Genomic DNA, 13,426 nt, shown 5'->3' on the forward strand with positions numbered 1-13,426 from the left:
GTCTTGCCAGTCATTTGCTGACTGGATGAGGCACATATACTGAGTGGGGGAAGAGTTAGGCAAATACCTTCTCCTTATGGGATAGGAGGGGAGATAAGTTATACTGCCCAGGAGGACCTGAAATCCATTAATAGTTAAAACATGGGGGGAAGAAAGGTGATAAGTGTTTGGTTTTTCTGTTCCTGTATTCCAAGACCCTCCTTGGTTTTATCTGCTGTTTTTATCCTTGAATCACTACATCCCTCCCTCTCTTTATTTTTAGGGCCAATTCTTTGGCCCCTTTCGATACTCTGCTCATGTTTAACTAACTACTTATTTCCCTTCTCAGGCATTTGGGAACCCAGTCTCAGGGGAAAAGGGTGATGACCACTCTGGTTTCTTCAAGCTGTACAGGGGCATCGTGGGATTCTGGGTTCCCTTTGCCTGCTCTCTGTCAGGGTATATTTATGGAGGGAGAGGAGAGTCCATGGAATAAGGCGGTTTGGTTCAGCATTGTCTGGGTGTTGGCCAGGGAATATTCTTGTCATACTATCACTTGGAGATTTGTAGTATTCTAGAGGAAAAAAACTTAACAAGAAAGTTAAAGATATATGACCCAAAGCTTAACAGAAGTAGAAAAGCTGTTGGGGAGCTAGCCAGGAGAACCAGGAGTAGATATTGATTTGTGATGTTTGTATTTCTCTAAGTATGAGAAAATTCAAGAACTTGGGTTCATAAAATCTTTACCTGAAAACATCTGCCTCTCTAAAGGCCAGTTCTTCTGGGTTTTTCACAGAGTGCCTTATTTCTGATCTCCACCCTGAACTACTTTCAGGGCATGTCATCAGCTGGCAGTGGTAATGATGTAATCTTTGTAGAGGCAGCTGGCAAGTGCCAACTTCCAATCAGGAGGGTCCCTTCACAGCCACATATTTGGCCATGTTTGGGAGGCATTTCTTGGCCACTGTGTCCTGCGGTGCTGGAAAGGCTCATTTCCAGATCCAGGGAAGGTTCCTTTGACAGACCGCTCTGCGTGCCTATCACTGGACCAGGATTCGAGAGTAGCAAACATCTCTGCACCACACCTGTCTCCCTAGCCTCTTGGTCCAGGAAAATATTCCCTCTTGTTGCTTCTTCCCTTATCTAGAGTTATAGTACTACAATCATTGATCACATATAGAGTAACATAAGAAACAATCTTCTGAAACAAACGACAAAGAAAAGAATACAGCTAGCAGTTATTAGTAAGGTCACAAGCCAGAATTTAAGTCAAGAACTTTCATTAGGTGTAGCCCAGTATACCCCAGGTCATCTGACTTACTTAAATGAATATAGCCAGGTGTGAATCTCCTGGTTGTACATCACGGAGCATCTGACCTTTATCCAAAGATTAGTTATTGAGATTAGCTTTAGAAACAAACTTAGAATGTCCTTTTTAATAACTTAATTAGTTAAACCTTTTAGCAATATGACATAACAACAAGGAACTAGCTCAGAAGTGAGTCGTTGTAAACACAGACCATAATTTTAAAAATTAGAGCTTAATATTAACTGAAAAATAATTTATTTGTCATTATGAGGGCATTAACACTGTAGCCAGGGAAAGCTTTAGCTCATCAAATAAAAATGAGGTTTGTCAGGGAGCTGGGAAAATCTAAGCGGCCATCTTGGGTTTCCCATAGCCCTGAGTCTTTGATTTATGGCTATTGTTCACTCATTTTTAATTTCCCAGTTTAGGAGTAGACTGTTGTCATGTTTTAAAGACAGCAGGGTAGCAGAAGTCTAACTGCAAGGGCTTACTTTTGTAGAAGCAAAATTATATTTGTCTCAGTTCAGTTCAGTCACTCAGTCATGTCCAACTCTTTGGACCCCACGAATCGCAGCACGCCAGGCCTCTTGGTCCATCACCAACTCCCGGAGTTCACTCAGACTCATATCCATCGAGTCAGTGATGCCATCCAGCCTTCTCATCCTCTGTCGTCCCATTCTCCTCCTGCCCCCAATCCCTCCCAGCATCAGAGTCTTTTCCAATGATTCAAGTCTTTGCCTGAGGTGGCCAGAGTACTGGAGCTTCAGTTTTAGCATCATTCCTTCCAAAGAAATCCCAGGGTTGATCTCCTTCAGAATGGACTGGTTGGATCTCCTTGCAGTCGACGGGACTCTCAAGAGTCTTCTCCAACACCACAGTTCAAAAGCATCAATTCTTTGGCGCTCAGCCTTCTTCACAGTCCAACTTGCACATCCATACATGACCACTGGAAAAACCATAGCCTTGACTAGATGGAACTTTGTTGGCAAAGTAATGCCTCTGCTTTTGAATATGCTATCTAAGTTGGTGATAACTTTTCTTCCAAGGAGTAAGTGTCTTTTAATTTCATGGCTGCAATCACCATGTGCAGTGATTTTGGAGCCCCCCAAAATAAAGTCTGACACTGTTTCCACTGTTTCCCCATCTATTTCCCATGAAGTGATGGGACCAGATGCCATGATTTTCGTTTTCTGAATGTTGAGCTTGAAGCCAACTTTTTCACTCTCCTCTTTCACTTTCATCAAGAGGCTTTTTAGTTCCTCTTCACTTTCTGCCATAAGGGTGGTGTCATCTGCATATCTGAGATTATTGATATTTCTCCTGGCAATCTTGATTCCAGCTTGTGTTTCTTCCAGTCCAGCATTTCTCATGATGTGCTCTGAATAAAGTTAAATAAGCAGGGTGACAACATACAGCCTTGACATACTCCTTTTCTTATTTGGAACCAGTCTGTTTTTCCATGTCCAGTTCTAACTGTTGCTTCCTGACCTGCATACAGATTTCTCAAGAGGCAGGTCAGGCGGTCTGGTATTCCCATCTTTTGAAGAATTTTCCACAGTTTATTCTGATCCACACAGCCAAAGGCTTTGGCATAGTCAATAAAGCTGAAAGAGATGTTTTTCTGGAACTCTCTGGCTTTTACAATGATCCAGCAGATGTTGCCAATTTGATCTCTGGTTCCTCTGCCTTTTCTAAGACCAGCTTGAACATCAGGGAGTTCACGGTTCACGTATTGCTGAAGCCTGGCTTGGAAAATTTTGAGCATTACTTTACTAGCATGTGAGATGAGTGCAATTGTGTGGTAGTTTGAGCATTCTTTGGCATTGCCTTTCTTTGGGATTGCAATGAAAACTGACCTTTTCCAGTCCTGTGGACACTGCTGTTTTCCAAATTTGCTGGCATAGTGAGTACAGCACTTTCACAGCATCATCTTTCAGGATTTGAAATAGCTCAACTGGAATTCCATCACCTCCACTAGCTTTATTCATAGTGATGCTTTCTAAGGCCCACTTGACTTCACATTCCAGGATGTCTGGCTCTAGATTAGTGATCACACCGTCTTGATTATTTGGGTCTACAATCTTAAATAATGCTTCTTTACTTTATCAAAATAACAAAAGATTTTAAAAACAAATGTAAATCACTTAAAGGCAAAGAAATTCATAATCTGTTATTGAAAGCTGCATTCTAAGAAAACTTTGTTCCCTTAACATAGAGAGTAAACTAAATCCCATTCTGTTACCAGTTTACCAGATAACAAACAAATAAAATTTGCTTACTGGTTAATCTTGGAAAAGTCTTTTCCATAAATCTTGAAGTAGCAGTATTCTTGCAGAAGTATCAGAGTGAAACCATAGAAGGCATGTTTAAAATCTGATTAAATTCCAATTGACAATGTAGCCTAGTCATTTCTGTGACTTGTAACACTTTAACATGATAAATAGAATTATAACTGACCACATTGTATCAGGGCATATCAGATCTATATGAATTCCACATAATTTTAAGACATCTATATTAGTAACATCAACCATACAGTATAATCTGAGAAGATTTATCACCCCATCAACAGCACTTCCCATGTAATTTAACGTGTCCAGTGAACCCCGGTAGTTTAATAGCTCTTTGGGGTCTCTCAGGGGCCCTCTGAAGCATCCCAAAGTCAGCTAGAAGTCAAGTTATTTAGGAAGTTTTGTGATAAATATCAAAAAGGTTTTTATCACTCTCAGATAAAATCATATAGATCCCTGTGAAAGGTTATGTTCACTTAGCCAAAGTAACAATGAAAATTTTAAAGGTAAACATAGACGAGATCACTTCAGAAGTAAAGAAACTTAAAACTCATTATCAAAGACAGTTCAGCATCTCAATAAAACTTGTATTTATGCACAAAACTCCTGTCTTGGGGTCCACTTTCCACTTATCACTTTCCGTACCCGTTACTTTGTTCTCCCACCCTGAAACAGCCACCTGTATGTAAGTCAGCCCTACTTCCTTTTCCCTTTATAAAATGTAATTTCATTCCTCATACCTTCCTTACTGAAGGCACACATCCTACTTTCCTTAAACAACCAAGAACTGACTTTTATATTAGCATTCTATAGATTGGTGAACATAAATACCAGTAATAATTTCTAAAAAAAAAATTCTAGAGAACATCTCAGGATGGCATCAAACATTATTCATTAATAGTCCAAAATCTCTATTTTCTCTGTCTGTAAGAGGAAGTTAGTGTTCAGTAATGAATGTTTCAGAATCTTGTTTTATTTGTAAATGATTTGTCTATTCAATAGGCTACTGTCACTTAGCTTAGCACAACCCTAGAAATTCAGGTTACCATAATCTGGAGAGACTATTTTAGACATATATTTCTAAAGTGTAATTATTCTTAATAGTTTATTTTAAAACTCACGTCTCATTTACATTTTTTAGAAGTTTGGTTCTTTTTTTTTTTTTCTAGAGGTACTATCCTTGTTGACAAACTTGTAATGGATATAACAATATAACAATATTTAGCTTCTAATAAACCTAGGCACAATGAAAATCCTATGTTAATGACTCTTATACATGTCTATATTAGGTTAACAAACAAACATTAATACTAGATATTTAATATTGAATATTTCCCAGTACACATGAATCTGAAATTCATTTAGGTTAATTTCTCTTGTATTTAGAATTGTCTGATTTGTAAGTCCTTACTTTTCTTTACCTGGAGAAGAAAATGGCAGCCCACTCCAGTATCCTTGCCTGGCGAATCCCATGGATCAAGAGCCTGATGGGCTACAGTCCACAGGGTCACAAAATTAGAACTCATTTACAACTTCAGCAATATTTAAAAAACAAAACAAAAGACACACACTAAGACGTACATAAATCCAGACAGACAGAGACCTCATAGTCTTCTACCTGAGATTTAAAACATTTCTTTGACCCCCCCCCCTCCTTTTTTTTTTTTGGCTTGAAGTTCTAATGGCCCAAGGCTGAGGTCTCAGGCAAAGTGGGCAGTGTATTTCAAGGACATGGGAAGGGTTAACTTCAAGCTTTCCCCTAGGCAAGTCTTCTAATAAGCTAGCTGTTTTTAACTGCATATGCAAAAAGAACCAGTTTTGCAATTTCCAAGAAAAAAAAATTTTTTTAACCAGTTTTCTCTGGAGTTTAAAGAATATCATGGCCATCTTGTATTGAAAAGTCATCTTTCCTTTCTGTAGTCATAGTTTTATAGTTAAAATATAGACCAAATAGTGCTCAAATTGACTCTGCAATCAGGGGCAGATCAGCTGATTAAAATCTTGGGTTGTCCCTCTGGGGGAAAGTGAGGTCTTTGTCCCATCAGAAGAATCTGAAGGGTTAAGGGAACTTACAGAAGTGGGGGAAGCCTGGTCCTTCCCCATCCTGAGAAACAAGAGTAGTTAGAAGGGAATTCTTTAGGATGTTCAGGAGTTGGGGATGCTTGGTTCCCTCCCCACCTGAGAGATAATCGTAGTTAGAAGGGGATTCTTTAGAATGTTAAGAGAGTTTTTGCTCCTTCAGGCTTTTGAATATAGGAGAAAGACCTGGACCAAAGGGAACCTCAGAATCCTTTCCTAGAGATCATGTGGATATGAAAGGTCAAGTAGGGGTCATCTAGGAAATCTGATGGAGCTAGACAGAGGGGGACAGGACATATGGAGGCAACAGAACATAAGGAAATTCTGAGTCCTTTCCCTGCTTTTGGCAAAAGCTAATGCACCACTCAGAGGCCATTTTTTGGGATCCCCAGTTTGTATTGGGGCCAGGCCTTTTGCAGTGTCAAAATTTTCCAGTTTCTGAGAATGTAGCCGAGGGGTGAGTCTGAGAGAGGCTCTCAGGATTTACCAGAACCCACTTTTGGCCTACCTGCCATAGAATGGGGTACTGAGAGTCACTGGCTGACAGAAAGGCGTCCCTTCTGTCCCAGTGATCTCCCCATGCAACTAATGGCACAAAATGGCCGACAGTCCTAACGGTCACGTCCGACGGAGAGAGGTGACCCTTGAGAACCATGTGGCCGTGGTCACATGAGAATTGTGTGAGCCAGGAAGAGAAAGAGTGACTCCGTGGAGCAACCAGCTGACTCACCATTCAGCGATTCCCTGAAACGTGGAAGGCACTCTTGGGATGGCCCAGAGGCAACACCTAGCCTCCTGTAAATCAATCCAGACCAAAAGGAAAGAAGTGAAAGTGAAAAGAAGAAGGCTGAGGAATCCGCCTTCCAATCCTACCAGGGAGGCGGTGGCCAGGGGACAAAGGTCTCTGTTTTGCTTCAACCACTATATGCCTGACCTATGCCCACACAATTGTGGCCAGCTTGATCCTCAGTTGGAAAGAAGGCAAAAGAGAGACGCTCACCTGTTCAGGTAGAAGCTACTGGGGCGTGGTGAGCAGTGGGGCCTTTGGAACACACCAGAGGGTAACCCTGCCCAGAGTTCCTCAGTCACTTCCACAGCATTTTGTTCGCAGAGGGTCCCTGTGGAGAAGGAGAAGCAAGTAGGTAGGAAAGAGACCCCAAGCTCCCAGTATGGGCCACCAAAAATGTCGTGGTCCAGGCACAGGTTGGAAAAGAATCTCCAAATATGAGACACAATGAGAGGGAAATAAAGTTTATTAGCATGGGAGATGCTGTTAGAACAGTGGGCCAGCTCAAGGGAGAATGGACACTGAACAGGGGTCCTTAGTCCCCTTTTTTTATCCAGGGTACAAGGACTGGGGTAAGGGTTCTTGTGAGTCCTTTGCGGATTGGATGAGGCACGTAAACTGAGTGGGGGGAGAGTAAGGCAAACCCCTTCTCCCCATGGGGTAGGAAGGGAGACAGGTTATACTGCCCAGGAGGACCTGAAATCCTTTAAGTTAAAAAACATGGGGGTGGGAAAGACGATAAGGGTCTGTTTTTTCTGTTCCTACATTCCAAGAATGTAGGACTGTGTTAGACAGTCCTAGACATGAGATACAAGCATGCTATTACTGCTTTTATGATTCATGGGCTTTAAGAACCTAGAAAAAAAAAAAAAAAAAGACTCTGCATTTTCATTTTCTCCCTTAAAATTGTGTGGCCCTGGGATAATACTTCAATGGCAGTATCTGAAATAACTTCAGATTTTGAAATGATGTGAACAGACATGAGACATATTTAAATGGTTCTGGGTGGTTTATTTTCATGGTACTAAGATTCATCAACAGTTTTGGTAATTTTTAAATGGTCATTAAGATTGACAGGTATAGCATTTAATTAGAATATAGTCAAAGTACATCCAATTACTGCTTTCAACTCAGCAATTCTATTACAGTTTTATTACATTCTAAAGACCATGGGGTCACAAAGAATTGGACACGACTGAGTGACTGAACTGAAAGACCAACCGCATGAAACAATTAACTTAGCTAATGATTTTGAATGTCTATCATTAGCTGATGGAGACAGGAGAGTCTGTTTCGAGATGAAATGGTTCCTTAAAGTAGAAAGGTGCAAATCTTCAAGCTCTGATGAACCTTGAGGCATGATAGTCTATAAAGATATCACTGAAACTTTGCTCCATTAATTGCTACTACTACTACACCAAAATCTACAGTTAGTGAACTCATCAAGGTATCCTAATGTTTCCAGAAGAAAATCTTTAAAGTCTAAATAAAATCAAGGGCTTATTTGAGAAAAAGCAGTTTTCATCACCTTAAGTCCTTAGCTCAGCTACTCTTATAATCCTCAATAGAAGTCTCATTAATCTACTGATTTACCAAGAATCAGAAATAAGTCTCAGGGCCCAGGAAAGTCAAAAATATAGAAAGCAAAGTGATGACTCAGTGCAGTCTGGAACGGCACGACAATCTTGGTTGAGAAAAGTAAATTAACCTGTCCTGAAGCTGAAGAACTGCACAGGACTCAGATCTGAATCACTCCTGAATAGGAGAAACCAGTGCTGGACAAAAAGCTAAGCTCATGAAGACAGCAAAAGCTCCTAACTGTGTGATCTCCCCTAGAAGAGTCCCCTACATAGTTTCCTATTTACAAACTATTTGGCAAATATGTAACACAAAATATTCAAGTCTGTGCCTCCTTTTATTCCCTGTCTCATTTCTATAAATAAAATGAGGCAGTGAATCAATTTCATTAAATTACCTTTACTTTAGTGACAATTAGGTAGAACCATATGCACTTGTCATTTCTGTAGATCAATACAGTTGAAAATTGGAAAGTTCCTAAACATAAGTTCTGTATGAACTTATGATGCTAAATAAAAAGGAATAATAATTTTGATGTCTTTTTAAATTTATCAGAGTATAGGTGATTTACAATGCTATGATCATTTCTGCTGTACAGCAAATTGATTCAGATATATATGTATATTCTTTTCCATTGTGGTTTATCACAGGATACTGAATATAGTTCCTATACTACACAGCATTTTCATATTTCTACCATAATGACTTACAATGCTTTCATTGAAATACCTATTTTTAAAAAAATAAATAACTGTATTTAACAACTACTATGATAATTTTTTTCCTTTACTTAATTTGATATAGCATCCATCTTCTGAACAGTCAAGAGCCAATGCAAATCACCACAGCAAATAAACCACCCAGAGGGTGCTATTAATTCTCTGCTGAGCTGGAGCTTGTAGCCCTAAAATTGGACCAGGCAATTTCTGAATAATCATACAAAATCATACACAAAAGAAATTCAAAGTGCATAATTTACTTACCATTATGGGTGATTTGCAATTTCACTAATGCAGCCACCACAGACTGGAATTTCTATTCTGTGCCAGGCATTTAGAATCTGTCATTTAATTAATTTAATCCTCATTATAGCCCCATTGTATGCAACCTCATGAAGCCCATTTTGCAGATGAGGAAATGAGCCATGAGTGATCTCACACCCTGAGGTCTCTGGATCTACAGTGCATGCTCTCTACGTGGCATCTTGCTGCACTGGGAACCTCACCCTTCAAGCCTCAAAACTTAAATTTTTATTTAAACTATTTAGTGGGAATCTTTAAAATTAAAACTTTCTAAAATAAAATTGTTTCTAAAATCTTCTTTTTTTAATTTTAGTTTTTGTTGAAGTACAGTTGACTTACAATGTTGTGTTAGTTTCAAGTATACTACAAAATGATTCAGTTTTCAATTTTACACGTGTGTGTGTGTATAAACTTTTCAGATTATTTCCCTTTATAGGTTATTACAAGATATTGAGTGTAGTTCCCTGTGCTGTACAATAGGTCCTTGCTGATTATCTATTTTATATACAGTAATGTATATGCCTTGGTGGCTCAGTGGTAAAGAATTTGTCTGCCAATGCAGAAGACACAAGAGAGGCAAGTTCGATCCCTGAGTCAGGAAGATCTCCTGGAAAAGGAAATGTCAACCCACTCTAGTACTCTTGCCTGGGAAATCTCAAGGACAGAGGAGCCTGGCGGGCTATAGTCCATGGGGTTACAGAAGAGTCAGACACAACTTAGCAACTAAACAACAACATGTGTGTATGGTGTGTATGTTGTGTATGTAATCCCAAACTCCTAATTTATCCCTCCCCCCTTCCCCCTTTGGTAACGATAATTGCAAAATCTTTCTTTAAAAATATGCTTTTTTTAATCCAATGTATTTTCCTAATACTTGATTACATTGTTTTAAAAACATCAATTATTTTGCAGACTGAAAACGTAACAGCCTCAGAAATTTGAAGCACATCTAAGGCTGTTTTCTTCTCTCTGCTTTGACAGCCTGTTGTGCTTTGGAACCCTTCCTATTTGCTTTTTACTGTTTCTTTTTCTTCCCTGCCCTCAGGACATCTGCTTCACTTGTCTGCTCCTCCGGTAGCCGTTATCCCACATATCACATAGCTACCGCTTTTTTGCTTTAAACAACAAAAACAACAAAGTCAAAAGTTATAGAATTGGGTCTATAAAAGGCTGAAGTCACTTCTGGATGAACTTCTGCACAATTCTCTTTGATCGCTGGCCAGGGTTTTGGTAGGTGTGTCATGCTGGCATCATTCTAGGTTCCTGGAGTTCTCCATAGCATGCTTCTTAATTCTCAATTTACAAATTACCTGGGATTACATGTTCAAGCCCTCAACAAATGAAGTTTTGATGTCTCCAGGCTGTCCTGTGGTAATCAGAGCCCAGGTCTAGGGAGTAGTTTTGCTGTTTTATTTTTTCATAAGGATAGAAGATTGGAAGCAATGAAAATATCTGCCCTAATATAGGGCTAGACAAGACTTTCTAGTACGTCTTGCAGCATATCCATACTCATAATATGCAATGCATGCTTGTTCTACTATATTCTTGCTGAGTTTTGGTTCCATTAGCATACAAGCCCTCAGTGACTCTTAGGAAGTGATTCTGTTTTCACACTCACAGTCTCTAAATGATCCAGTAAGACTTTCACACAGATTTCTCATGTTCAGTGGTAGCATTCCCCCACCTCAGCACTTCCCTTACCTTCTCTGAATGAAGGGCTTCATTCAGTGAGAAGGAGGGGCCAGCAGGCTTTAGCTGATTACTGTGGGGTGGGAGGGTGTAAGTAAACCACAAAATAACATAAAGAAGGTAGATCTCCTGCCTCGCAGGCAGATTCCTTACCACCTAAGCCATGAGGGAAGTCCCTCATAAAAAGAAAAGTATTTCAACTGGAGCATCATCTTCCCCACTAAAATGTTTTTCTTGTTTTGTTTCTTGTTGTTGATGTTTATTTGTTTTATTGCCTTACATTCATGCTCTCAATTGAACTGCAATTGATATTTCAATTAAAATAATATTCCAGAGTGAGAAGATAACAATGCCAGCATGTCTGTGTCAGATATGGAAAATACAAGCATCTCACGAATTTTTCTGATAAGTACCTGGGAATTATCACATGGCCTCATCCTTTTGTCTTTTGATGAAACACTTATGGGTCGATTAGTCTTTACAATTTCAGAAACAAAAAAATAACCATGTAGTCAACTGAAATCAGTATTATAGAATAATTAGTTCAAAACAGAAATATGCTTCTCTTGGCAGCAGATCTTCTTTTGTGATGCTTCTATCCATAAGCACACTCTTCCCCCTAGGCAGACTAGAACCCACACCAGCAGCCAATTGTGTTCTAAATGCTTATTCAGAGAGGACACCAATAGAAGCAATTCACTCGTCTACTCGACTCCCTGTAGTACTCACCACGTGTCAGTGGTGCTCAGTAGAGAACTAGGTGGAAAACCCCTGCTCTCAGAGAGCATAGAGTCCCCCGAAAGAAGGATGGAAAAGAGTGAATAACTTAGAATAGAATCTGCCTGCCCATGTGGATCCCTGGGCCAGTAAGAACCCCTGGAAAAGGAGATGGCGGCGCACTCCAGTATTCTTGCCTGGGAAATCCCATAGACAGAGGAGTCTGGCAGGCTACGGTCCATGGTGTTGCAAAAGAGTTGGACACAACTTAGTGACCAAACAGCAACGAAGTTTAAAAGGCCTGGTATTTGGTGGGTGATGGTGTGGGGACCAGGAATTTCCTGTTGGGGTGGGAAAGGCCATTCAGAGAAAGTAAGCCATCATATATTTGTTCTTTATTGTGAGACCATCATATCAAGAGGTAGGGTTTTTTTTTTTTTTCTTTGCTATAACTGTAGACACATAGCGAAGTGATTTTTCGCTTTTCTTTTGTTCTTCATGCTTCCCATAACCTGGACTAATCAAGAAGGTATTCATCAGTTGGACATCTGGGAAAACACAGCAGGGATTTGCTGTCTCCCAAAAAGACTTAAGCAAACAGCCCCTGATTGATCATTGTCAGTTGGAACATTTCTCTTCCGTACTTCCTTATTAGAAGTCCCAACTGTATACTAATGTAGTTCAGTTTTCTCTTTGTGAACCTTATCCCTTGAAAATAACCTCATTGGGTTGGTTGGAACATCATCTGGTATTAGTATTCCAGATATGAAAAGAAATACTTAACTTACATCACATTTTCTGTTGAAGTTTTTAACTGGACAATCCCTCCACCCTCTGCCTTGAGAAGGGACACACAGAATGGAGCTTCTTTATATACCATGATTTTTGATATTTGATACATAAACTATGGTTAAGATGATGGAATCAGTGTTACAGTGATCCATATGGAAATATAAAAGCATCAAATAAGAATCTGCAGAAGCAAATGGGTATCTATCTGTGCACGCGTGCACACACACACACATTTACAAATAGCTTTCCCCAAAGCATTATCTTATGATTGAGAATTTTTTATGGGAAATAAGTATATTTATACTCATCTTTTATTTTCTTTTTTTTTTTTTTTTTCAATTAGTTCAGTCGCTCACTCATGTCTGACTCTTTGCAACCTCATGGACTGCAGCACGCCAGGCCTCCCTGTCCATCACCAACTCCTGGAGCTTACTCAGACTCATGTACATTGAGTCAGTGATTCTATCCAACCATCTCATCCTCTGTCATCCCCTTCTCCTCCTGCCTTCAATCTTGCCCAGCATCAGAGTCTTTTCAAATGAGTCAGTTCTTCACATCAAGTGGCCAAACTGTTGGAGTTTCAGCTTCAGCATCAATATTTTCAATGAATATTTGGGACTGATTTCTTTTAGGATGGACTGGTTGAATCTCCATGCTGTCCAAGAGACTCTCAAGAGTCTTCTCCAGCACCACAGTTCAAAAGCATCAATTCTTTGGCACTCAGCTTTCTTTATAGTCCAACTCTCACATCCATACATGACTGTAGGAAAAACCATATCTTTGACTAGGTGGACCTTTGTTGGCAAAGTAATGTCTCTGCTTTTTATTAAGCTATCTAGATTGGTCATAACTTTTCTTCCAAGGAGCAAGCATTTTTTAATGTCATGGCTTCAGTCACCATCTGCAGTGATTTTGGAGCCAAAAAAAAAAAAGTCTGTCACCGTTTCCACTGTTTCCCCATCTATTTGCCATGAAGTGATGGGACCAGATGCCATGATCTTAATTTTCTGAACTTTTATTGGGATGGAGGAATGATTGGATTTTAAATTACTTTAATATTTAAATTTTCCTCCAGCTAAAGATTTTTCTGTGTTATCTTGGATTTTTTTCTTAATTCATTATCCCAGTATCTCAAATCTTGGCATAAAATGTATGAAAAAAGTTTCCCTAATTCTTTCGTTTA

General features: G+C 39.5%; 1 protein-coding gene and 1 long non-coding RNA gene across 4 annotated transcripts in view; one reads left to right on the plus strand and one right to left on the minus strand.

Moving 5' to 3' along the window:
* Positions 1-13,426, plus strand: part of MARCHF1 (membrane associated ring-CH-type finger 1) — a 138,279-nt gene that overhangs the window by 56,769 nt on the left and 68,084 nt on the right. The gene's annotated exons all lie outside the window — the stretch shown is intronic.
* Positions 1,517-6,543, minus strand: LOC138442255 (uncharacterized). Its single transcript, XR_011257600.1, has 4 exons — positions 6,389-6,543; positions 5,001-5,071; positions 3,145-3,326; positions 1,517-3,030 (listed from the first exon to the last, which is right to left on the minus strand). It is a non-coding gene; the product is annotated as an uncharacterized lncRNA (long non-coding RNA).

This window comes from Ovis canadensis, chromosome 6 (genome assembly GCF_042477335.2).
Source record: "Ovis canadensis isolate MfBH-ARS-UI-01 breed Bighorn chromosome 6, ARS-UI_OviCan_v2, whole genome shotgun sequence".
NCBI lineage: Eukaryota > Metazoa > Chordata > Mammalia > Artiodactyla > Bovidae > Ovis > Ovis canadensis.